The 10,816-nt window shown below is 42.2% G+C and overlaps 1 protein-coding gene and 2 pseudogenes across 1 annotated transcript in view; 2 read left to right on the top strand and 1 right to left on the bottom strand.

Annotated features, from left to right (window-relative positions):
* Positions 1 to 4,352, top strand: part of LOC106736022 (heat shock factor-binding protein 1 pseudogene) — a 4,767-nt pseudogene extending 415 nt beyond the window's left edge.
* MKLN1 (muskelin 1) overlaps positions 1 to 10,816 on the bottom strand; it is a 390,424-nt gene that overhangs the window by 180,056 nt on the left and 199,552 nt on the right. The gene's annotated exons all lie outside the window — the stretch shown is intronic.
* LOC106736021 (heat shock factor-binding protein 1 pseudogene) lies at positions 4,986 to 6,102 on the top strand (annotated as a pseudogene).

Here is a 10,816-nt window from a genome sequence, read left to right as displayed (position 1 = left end):
ATTATCTCTAGTGTTCATAACTATTTTCAATGCTTTTATGCCCTTCAATCTTTCTACCATAGAGTGTGGACAGTCGGTATATGTTAAGTGGAGACATACAATGTCTCTCTTTCGTAGCCTGACTTGCTTCATTCACCAATAAATCTTCCATTTCTGTCAAATGCCAGGGTCTTGGGTTTTTTGTTTGTTTGTTTGTTTGTTTGTTTGTTTTAATTGCTGAATAGTATTCCATGGAGTATATGTGCCACACTTTTTCAATCCATTCATCTGTTCATGGATATTTGGGTTGGTTCCATGTCTTAGCAATTGTGAATAATACCACATTAAACATAGATGTGCAAGTATTTTTCTGACTAAGCATTCTCCAGGAGTGGAATTAATGGATCATATTGGTGGTTCTATTTTTAGGTCTTTGAAGAACCTCTATGTAGTTTTCCACAGTGGCTGTACCAATTTATAGTCCTACCTACAGTGTAAGAGAGTTCCCCTTTCACTACAACCCCGCCAAAGCTTATCATTTTTTGTATTTTTAATCTTCTTGTTAACCCCATTCTGACAGGGGTTGTGGTTCATTGTGGTTTTAATCTGCACTTCCTATATGATGAGGGATGTTGAACATTTTTTCATATGCTTTCTGGCTGTTTGTATGTTTTCCTTAGAGAGTTTTTTGTTCAGCTCATTTCCCCCATCTTTTATTTATTTATTTTAAATAATTACTTTATTTAACTTTATTTATTTATTTGTTTTAATTTGACCGGAGAGGGACAGAGAGAGAGAGAGAGTGAGAAAGCAAGCCACCAGGTCCAGGACTTGAACTGTGGTCAGCCATATGGGAGTCTAGTGCCCTTAACCACCACGCCACCTGCCAGCCCCTTTTCCATCTTTTCATTGGGTTAATGTGTTTTTTTTTTTTTTTTTTTCAGGTAAGCCTCTTGAGTTCCATGTGTATCCTGGTTATCAGTACTTTATCTGAGGCATAGTTTACAAAAATATTCTCCTATTCCAAAGGTTGTTGATTCACACTAATTGCTGTGTCTTTTGTTGTGCATAAACTTCTTAATCTTATGTAATCCCATTTGTCTATTTTGGGGATTAATGCCTGTGCATTGGGGGGGTCTTATTTAAAAAGGCTTTGCCTGCCCCGATGTCTTCCAGAGTTTCCCCAGTGTTTTCCACCAGTAGTTTTATAGTTTGAGGTGAGGCCTTAGGTTTATATCTTTGATCCATTTTTGAGTTGATTTTTTTTTAATGGTGAAAGATGGGGGAACAACCTCTCATTTTTAAAGTCTTATAAGAACCACTTCATTATGTGGCAACATTTGTGTATTTGGCTGCGCTTGATAACAAAACTTTGTTTTTCTACTTTGAAGTGAAAAAAATTATTAGAACAAATGGACTTAAGTTAAGATCTGTCCTTATCTGCATACCAAAGGTGATGGACCAGTGGTACTGCTTTCTCAGGGCTTAATGTGTTGGTGCCCTGTAGGGGGCCATTAGCCTGGGGGCTCCATGACTTCAAGTAAGGAGTCAGAATAACTGAAGGACTCAGTCTCTAGCAAATTTGAGGAACATTTAGGAGCAACACAGAAAGAACCCATTTGGAGAAAACTACACAGTCAGCTAAGAATGATATTCATGATCATGAGAAAGACTACAATTTAGCACTTACTATATGTCTAGCATGATACAAGTGCTTCACAAGTACATGATGTCTAGTATCATGATCCCTGTGTTATGAGTAAAGAAACTAAAGCTTCAAAAGGTTAAATAAATTCCCCAAATCATATACAGTGTGACTTAACCATAGCTTTGCCTATCTCCAAAGCCCATGTTCCTACTATTATTCTATGTCATCCAAGAATATAACCCCATATGCTATATGAGTTATTTTTCCTTCTGTAACCTTCAAAACACTGTCTCCTGGAATGGCTCTGGTTCTGAATTTCCAGCAGCTAAAGTTTTTGGCTGCGACCTGGTCTGGTTAAGGAAACTGGATCCCATATGGGTGACTGGGGTCCAATCCTGGCCCTGGTGGCTTGAAAAAGGATGCCAGACATACATACATACATGCATGCCCCAAATGCCAACAGGATAGAGAAAGAAAGAGAAGGAATTGTGGTGTGACCACAGCCCATTAGGTGGTGCTTTTTTTCTCTCTCTCCTTTCCCTCTCTCACTGTTTTTCTCTCTTTGGTGAGCACACACACCCTCTGGCAATTAAAAACATAATAATAATAATAACTTGATGTTTCAGTCTTAACCTTTCTTCTGTTCAGTATATCAGACACGTCTTACATACTTCATCAGGTTCTCTCATTATCATCTCCCAGTCCTTGGTGCTTGTTCTGTCTCAGCCACTATTGCCCCTGATTTGCTTTGTTTGGGCTATGTAGTCTTGCAATGTAGGGCTGGGCGTTATCTGCCACTTTCCTGGTCTGGCCCTGTCTTTTCACTGCCACTGAGCAATCAGGTTCACCAACTCTATGCCATGAATTTCTGGTTGTTCAGTCTACTCTCCAACCAGAATTCAAGGCCACACAATGGAGCATTAGATGACAGACTCACAAAGGAAACAAGTGGCCACTGAATATGAGGAATATTAATTCCTGGTAGAATGAATTTTGGTTATTGAGAAATAGGAGATAGGAAGAAACCAAGAAGACAGATTCCTTTTCCTTTTTCCTTCTGAGAACTTTCCTGGGGCATATTTTTGCCGTATTGAGGTCTGGATGGGACCTCTATATTCGGCATGGTCACACAGATATACTTACTGTCTCTTTGTAGATTGTTTAAAACACCATCTTGCATTTTCTTATCTTTCTCTGTCCCTTCTCCCTTTTCTTTCACTCCCACTGCCCTGGGATTGCATCTCCTAAACAAAACAACATTAATTCTTGGTTTGAGTTTTATTTTTCTAGAAAATATAGGCTAAGATATTCAGGCTCAATTTATCCCAATGGAGCCACCACTTCCTACATTCTCTTGGCTCAAAACCAAGCTTTTAAGAGGGTGTACTACATTATTTGTAGTAGCTGATGATAATATTGTCATTATTATCAGTGTCTCTGAGAGTATTTGCATATTACACCTCAAAAAATTACAGTTTGTGGGACCAGCAGTTAGTGTAGTGGCTATGTCGCTGAACTCCCATGTAGTCTACTGCTGTTCGAATCCCAGACCCAGTAGCTTAAACTCACACCGGGTGCATGTGTGTGCATGCTCAAGATCCCTAGAGGAGAATGGAGGAGAAGGGATTGCGGCATGTCCATCCCCCCCCCCGGGGGGGGTGATTTCTCACTTTCTATCTCTCTGTCTCTCTCTCTCTGTCTTTCTGGCGAGCACATGCACCCTATAGCAAAAACCTTTCCAAAAAAAAAAAGTACAGTTTGTTTGAAAGAAAATAAAAATAATTCAAAGGGTCTTGGTGGGACCAGCAGGTGGTATTGAGGTTAAGGCACTGGACTACCACATGGCTGACCACAGTTAAAGTCCCAGATGTGGCAGCTTAAAAATCATGCCAGGTACATATGCATGTACAGAAGGAGAAAGAATTGTGGTGGTGTGACCATTCTCCGGGGTCTCTTTCTGTCTCTTTCTGGTGAGCACATGTACCTTATAGGGAAAAAAAATCTTAAAAAAAATTAAACATGTCTTGGTGCTAAAAACATTCTGAACCAGTAGTTCAAACCAGCCTTGATCCCAAAACCACTCATTTCTTAAGTGTCTGGCACTAGTTTTTCCTTCCTTTCTAGTCCTGTATAGTTTGGGTCCTCATTTTTCTCACTTAGACCATTATAAAAGCTTCTGAATTTGTCTTTCTGTTTTTCCACTCCTGATCCAGTCAGAATACCATCACAATAAAGTAATTAGTGCTAAAATAGATTTTATCTTGCTCCCTCATGTTTAAAAATCTTTAGTTATGAAGCCAACAAGTGGCATGGCACTTAAGATGCTGGACTCTCACATAGTCAACCACGGTTTGAGTCACAGACCCAGTGGCTTAAAAATCATGGCCAGCACATGTGCATGCATGCCTAAAATACCGAGAGAAGAGTGAAGGAGAAAGGATGAACAGAAGGAGGTGAAGGTCTAAGAAAGCACCGCCAAGCTGGGCACCGGGGAGATGCCAAGACTGATCCCAAAACGGTGCAGGACCTGACCTCTGTGATGCAGACTCTGTTGCAACAGATGCAAGATAAATTTCAGACCATGTCCAACCAGATTATTGGAAGAATTGATGATATGAGTAGTCTCATTGATGATCTGGAGAAAAGCATCGCAAACCTCGTGACACAGGGGAGAGTGGAAGAACTAGAAGGTGAAAACAAGATACCTGCCATGCAGAAGAACTGAAGGTTGCACTGAAATCCTGAACACCAAGAGAAGACCAGCTAGCTTTCTGAGCTAACTGCTATGTGTAGACAAGTTTTACATGTAAAGAGTTCATTTTTTTTTTTTGGAGAAGTTTTTGCTATAGGGCACGTGCACTCGTCAGAAAGACAGAGACAGAGAGAAAGTGAGAAATCACCCCCCAAGGGGGAGGGCCATGCCGCAGTCCCTTCTCCTCCATTCTCCTCTTGGGATCTCAAGCATGCATGCACACGTGCCCGGTGTGAGTTTAAATCACCGGATCCGGGACTCGAACTGCGGTTGACTACATGGGAGTTCAGCGACATAGCCATTATGCTAACTGCTGGTCCCAAGAGTTCATTCTTAACCACATACTATATAGTGAGTTTAAAGAGTGATTCCCCCAGTGTCTTGGACATGTTATCTTCACATTTTGGGCCTTGGTCAGCTGTGCTAAGGTGTCCTTGTCAGTTGAGAGAAAAATCACCCTAAGGAGGTGATTTCTCACTTTCCCTTTCTCAGTCTCTCTGGTGAGTGCATGCACCCTATGGCAAAAACCTTTAAAAAAATTTAGTAACTTCTCTGCCCATAGAATAATGTCTAAAGCTCCTTTTTAAACTAGTCTTCGGTGACTCTATGACGTTAGCAATAGGATTTCTCACTTTCTATCTCTCTGTCTCTCTCTCTCTGTCTTTCTGGCGAGCACATGCACCCTATAGCAAAAACCTTTCCAAAAAAAAAAAGTACAGTTTGTTTGAAAGAAAATAAAAATAATTCAAAGGGTCTTGGTGGGACCAGCAGGTGGTATTGAGGTTAAGGCACTGGACTACCACATGGCTGACCACAGTTAAAGTCCCAGATGTGGCAGCTTAAAAATCATGCCAGGTACATATGCATGTACAGAAGGAGAAAGAATTGTGGTGGTGTGACCATTCTCCGGGGGGGGGGGGGGGATTTCTCTTTCCCTCCCTCTCATTGTCTCTTTCTGTCTCTTTCTGGTGAGCACATGTACCTTATAGGGAAAAAAAATCTTAAAAAAAATTAAACATGTCTTGGTGCTAAAAACATTCTGAACCAGTAGTTCAAACCAGCCTTGATCCCAAAACCACTCATTTCTTAAGTGTCTGGCACTAGTTTTTCCTTCCTTTCTAGTCCTGTATAGTTTGGGTCCTCATTTTTCTCACTTAGACCATTATAAAAGCTTCTGAATTTGTCTTTCTGTTTTTCCACTCCTGATCCAGTCAGAATACCATCACAATAAAGTAATTAGTGCTAAAATAGATTTTATCTTGCTCCCTCATGTTTAAAAATCTTTAGTTATGAAGCCAACAAGTGGCATGGCACTTAAGATGCTGGACTCTCACATAGTCAACCACGGTTTGAGTCACAGACCCAGTGGCTTAAAAATCATGGCCAGCACATGTGCATGCATGCCTAAAATACCGAGAGAAGAGTGAAGGAGAAAGGATGAACAGAAGGAGGTGAAGGTCTAAGAAAGCACCGCCAAGCTGGGCACCGGGGAGATGCCAAGACTGATCCCAAAACGGTGCAGGACCTGACCTCTGTGATGCAGACTCTGTTGCAACAGATGCAAGATAAATTTCAGACCATGTCCAACCAGATTATTGGAAGAATTGATGATATGAGTAGTCTCATTGATGATCTGGAGAAAAGCATCGCAAACCTCGTGACACAGGGGAGAGTGGAAGAACTAGAAGGTGAAAACAAGATACCTGCCATGCAGAAGAACTGAAGGTTGCACTGAAATCCTGAACACCAAGAGAAGACCAGCTAGCTTTCTGAGCTAACTGCTATGTGTAGACAAGTTTTACATGTAAAGAGTTCATTTTTTTTTTTTGGAGAAGTTTTTGCTATAGGGCACGTGCACTCGTCAGAAAGACAGAGACAGAGAGAAAGTGAGAAATCACCCCCCAAGGGGGAGGGCCATGCCGCAGTCCCTTCTCCTCCATTCTCCTCTTGGGATCTCAAGCATGCATGCACACGTGCCCGGTGTGAGTTTAAATCACCGGATCCGGGACTCGAACTGCGGTTGACTACATGGGAGTTCAGCGACATAGCCATTATGCTAACTGCTGGTCCCAAGAGTTCATTCTTAACCACATACTATATAGTGAGTTTAAAGAGTGATTCCCCCAGTGTCTTGGACATGTTATCTTCACATTTTGGGCCTTGGTCAGCTGTGCTAAGGTGTCCTTGTCAGTTGAGAGAAAAATCACCCTAAGGAGGTGATTTCTCACTTTCCCTTTCTCAGTCTCTCTGGTGAGTGCATGCACCCTATGGCAAAAACCTTTAAAAAAATTTAGTAACTTCTCTGCCCATAGAATAATGTCTAAAGCTCCTTTTTAAACTAGTCTTCGGTGACTCTATGACGTTAGCAATAGCTTGGCACTCCAAGCCCTCCATAAACAGTCATGACCTACATTTCCAGCTTTAATACCAATTATACTGTATCTCTAGTTGCACAATAGCACCAACTAATCCAGGCTGTTTGCTTTTCCCTAAACATGCCTTGTGTTTTTCTTAGACCATCATAACTCTGGTACTGAACTAGAAAACAAAAGCACTTGCTGGTTTTCAGTGGCTGGATGATGGTGCAGCAGTGATTCAATGCTCTGAAAGGTTGACTCACATGAGAAGGTTCCGGATTTGCATCCAGAAACCTCCTGGAACACACTGGGTATGCACATGCCCACAGTCTGGGGCTAAGGCTGGGGGTGGAGCATGGTGTGAGGGCTCTGTTAGAGATACCTCTCTCTCTATATATATATATATCTTATGAGTTTTGATAAAGCCCCTTCCAAGTGTCAGAATTCCTACCACACGCATAACCCTCTTCTAGGGGTTTCTAAGAAACAGGATATCAAATTGTATATTAACTTACTCTGCTGTTCCAAGCAAAGCCAGTCAGGTCAGGAGGGAACACATCATCGAGGGCATCAAACGTATGCTGGTGAGATAGCCAAACTAGTAGATGCTTTGTGGGAGTTCAATGTAAAATGTGTGCAGAGAGGGAGTCTACAGGTAGCAGTAGGCAGAAGCTGAAAGATAGATGGAGGAAGGCAGAGGTTATGTGGCAGCAGAAACCATGAGGCAATAGAAGCTACAAGATAGAAAAAGAATAGCAAGTACTGAGTAGTAAGAGCAGAAGCAGAGTCACAGTAATAGCAGATCATTAGAGTACAAAGTGACAGGTATTTACTGCCAGAGAGCCCACAAGACGACCAAGTTGCTATGGCTGTCTGAGGTGCTGAATCACCTTCCAGCTCCCCTGGTCATCACTTAAACGTACATGGAAGTAACCTGAGCATACCTCCGTTCTGCGAATACAATTTTGCCTCTCAGAATCTTCTGTCAGTCTAGATCATGGCATGAAACTGACGGTATGCTCAGCTGAGCCTTTGAAAATAATTCGTTGTGGGACCAGTCACTAGACTCCCATGTACTTGACCATTGTTCAAGTTCCAAACCCAGCAGCTTAAAACTCATGCCAGACGTATGTGTACATGTCCAAAATCTCAAGAAGAGAATAGAGGAGAAGGAATTGCAGCATGGCCATCCTCCCCCAGGGGGTGATTTCTCTCTTTCTATCTCTCTTTCTGTCTCTTTGTCTCCAGCAAGCACAAACACCCTTATAGCAAAAATCTCTTAAAGGAAGAAAATAATTTGGTGAAGACCTGTTTACAAAGATATAGGCAGTTGTGGGAACTCAAGAGTATACTGAGCACCAAGGACTATCAACAGTGGAAGACCATGACTTAAAAGGGAAAGAAATAGTTTTACAGGAGTTTTGAAAGCACTAGAACTGTAAAGGGGCACAGCTAGTGCCCAAAGCATCTAAAGCAGGGAGGAAAAGAAGAAATATCTCAACCTCCTTTCCTTCCTATCTTCTGATACTTACTGATGCCTCCCATTGGCCAAACCTAACAGTACGGCAGAGGGCCATGGATCCCAGGTGATACTCTGTAGGATGACAGCCTCATGTGGCACAGAGCAGGCTAGAGTAGAATACTGGACTCTAGTGGCCTGAATGGTAGCCCCCTCCTTCATAAAAAATATGTCCATGGCTGGACCAGCAATTGGCGTAATGGCTATGTCGCTGGATTCCAATGTAGTCGACCATGGTTTGAGTCCCAAACCCAGTGACTTAAACTCACTCCAGGTGCGTGTGCATGCATGCCCAAGATCCCAAGAGGAGAATGGAGAAGGGATTACAGCATGGCCATACCTCCAGGGGAGTGATTTCTCACTTTTTGTCTCTCTGTCTGTCTGGCAAGCTCACGCGCCCTATAGCAAAAACCTCTCAAAAAAAAATTATATATATGTCTATATGGAGAATTACATTGTATGGCAAAAACTGTTAAATTCACAATCGTGAGAGGAGGAGCTTATGCTAGATTACAGGGCGGGGGAGTGAGGTGCTAAATACAATCACATGAAAATGAAGCAGAGGAACTTTTAAGAGAGAAGAGGAGGAAGAAAGATGGCTATGCAGGCTAAAATTTGAGTGAAGTGGTGACAAGCCCAGGAAAGGGTCACCAGAAGCCAAAGGAGGCACGGAACAGATTCTCCCCCTAGAATGTCAAGAAAGACTGTGAGCCTGCCAAAACCTTGATTTCAGAGTTCTGGCCTCCAGAACTGTGAGAATATAAAATGTTGAAACCACCCAGTTTGTAATAATTTTTTACTACAGTCACAGAAAACCAATATAGGGACCAGATGGAGAATAACCAGCTCAACGTTTCTTCATTGCAAATGACATTTCCCTGATGGCTTTGGTTAGACTTTTTTGGTCTACCTTTTGTTTTCCTTTGAGTCATTTTTTTATATGCTCTCAAGTTACGATTACTTTTGCAAACTATTATCCTTTCATCCAAATAAGATGATGACATACTTTTTCAGAATGAGAACCTTGTCTTATACATCTTTGTATCCCATAGAAAACCCTAGCACAGGACTTCGAACAGAGTGGACATTCTGTAATTGGTAAATGAGAGAGAAAGCTTCCAATCGTCCATCTGTAAATGGAAAATAACCATTTCCACTGACTTGCCTTTCAGAGATAATGATGGCAATGTTTCCCAGAAACAATTTCTGTACCTGTAACAGAATGATATATCTGAAACACCCATTTCTGAAATTCTTTAAATAAAAAAATTTTGTTCAGAAAATAATTCTCAGGAAAAAAAAATCACATTTAGTTTTAGAGTATCCTCCCTTCCACACAGAGCTGAAACTGCTTGCAGCTCACCCTGAGGAGAAAAAGGCAGGGGATAATTAAGAAAATATTAGAGGTGAGGGTTGGTGTTTTCTCAGCAACTTTGATTCATTCAATAAATATTTATCAAGGAACTATAAGTTAAAATACAATCCATAAATGCTGAGGAAACATACACCCAGAGAACAAGGCATAAACCCAGTAATTGTTACACAATATGATGAATGCTTTTTATAACAGCAAAATGCTATGGGACCAGAAAGAAGGAAATGATTAACTCCACTGATGGGAGTTTCACCAAAAACCGGTTACATTCAAGTTGGTCTTTCAGGACTTCATCAGGCCCAGGCAAAGTCAGGAGCATTCTGGGACCAAGAGAAATAACTTCGCCTGAGCTGTTGCCAAACCAACCACACCCTTAGCTCAGCCCTATTGTATCCGAGGAGGCCTGTTTTTATTCATTTTCCTCATAACTACTTTTTAAGCGAAGACAATGCTGACTACCTCCCTATTTTTCATCCAGCTATTTTAAATATCAAAAAAAGCGAATTGTCAGGAAGGAAAGTAGAGGTTGGTTTTTGACGAGTCCAGTGATGAATGACAAGTTCAGATCTCCACCCAATAATGAGTTAAAATGGAAACTCTCACCTTCCCTGGATTTCTACCTCATTTCTGAAAATTGAGTTAGGGTCTCCGGTCGGGGTCTGTGGTATCCGGGCATATCTACTGTAGCTCAGAGGAAAGCACACCCTGGTCTCACTGCCCCAAACCAGCAGGCACTTTGTAGCAAACACTCACCGAATGGGAATTATGGCTGAGGCCCTTTTCCTCCCCTAGGCTGACCTTCAGATCACTCCTCAGGGAACAGCTCTGTCCGGGGCACCGCCCAGCCGCTCTCCCAGGCCAGCCCTGCTAGGCCTCTGAGACCAGAACTGTGCTGCTTATGAGTGGGAGGAAGAAACTCTTGGGAAAGCAGCCAGGACGGGGAGAAAAATTGGCTGGAATCCACCAAGGGGCAAATGGTTGTCCATCCTCACTGTTATCTTCCACTGGAAAATGGGGACACTGAGAAACTAGAAATCCAGCCTCCAAGTGCACATCACTCACTCAACTTTGTTTTCCCCAAGAAGTCTCTACCTTCCAGACCCTGCCAGGAAGCCGGCGGCATTTTCATGAAGCAGTAATAACAAGGACAGAGCGTACTAGCCTGCTGGAGCCTGCTGGCTGGGCA

The sequence above is a fragment of the Tupaia chinensis genome, unplaced genomic scaffold (genome assembly GCF_000334495.1).
Source record: "Tupaia chinensis unplaced genomic scaffold, TupChi_1.0 Scaffold000610_1, whole genome shotgun sequence".
Taxonomy (NCBI): Eukaryota; Metazoa; Chordata; class Mammalia; order Scandentia; family Tupaiidae; genus Tupaia; species Tupaia belangeri.
This window is presented reverse-complemented; position numbering and strand designations above follow the sequence as displayed.